Below are 555 nucleotides of genomic sequence, written 5' to 3'. Positions count from 1 at the left end.
TCGTCTTGCCCAGCCACCCGTCCCTGGCCGACACTCTCGGCTGAGCCCAGTGGTGCCAAGTGAAGGTGCTGGGCAGTGCCAGGCTGCAAGGGGAGTGGGTGGATGTGCTTGGCTCCCCACAGCCACACGCATTCCCCCACTCACTCCCTGCCACCCTGCCTCTTCAAACCCAGAGCGGGTTGCTCTCCTGTCTCCAGTTTTCTACAGGGCGGAGCTGCACTTTCTTCAGCAAATATTTTTGCAGTGATGCCTGCCCTGGCAAGGTGCGGAGCCGTGCCCTTGTCCCTCCCTCTGCCAGGCACTGCTCCAGTCAGGTAAGCAGCCAGCTCTGCATGGCCTGGAATTAACTGCTTGTACGTGCTGCAGGCTGGGCAGCTGGAAAAAAGCAAAACCAGACCCACCTCTTGGCCTCTGTTCTCCCCACGGGGCATCCCCCATGGGTGTGCTGCCTCACCAGCCATGTACAGAGGGGTGTATGGACCCAGGACCCCCGTAGCTGGCTGGGGTGGCACAAAACTTAAATCACACCATCGGCAGGGGTCACACCCCCTTCAC

General features: G+C 60.7%; 1 protein-coding gene across 1 annotated transcript in view; it reads right to left on the bottom strand.

The window, feature by feature from the left end:
- The window catches only part of RNF224 (ring finger protein 224), a gene marked incomplete at its 5' end in the record, with an annotated part of 6,429 nt that overhangs the window by 1,814 nt on the left and 4,060 nt on the right, over positions 1 to 555 (bottom strand). The gene's annotated exons all lie outside the window — the stretch shown is intronic.

This window comes from Cariama cristata, unplaced genomic scaffold, assembly GCF_000690535.1.
Source record: "Cariama cristata isolate BGI_N322 unplaced genomic scaffold, ASM69053v1 scaffold22795, whole genome shotgun sequence".
Lineage (NCBI taxonomy): Eukaryota > Metazoa > Chordata > Aves > Cariamiformes > Cariamidae > Cariama > Cariama cristata.
This window is presented reverse-complemented; position numbering and strand designations above follow the sequence as displayed.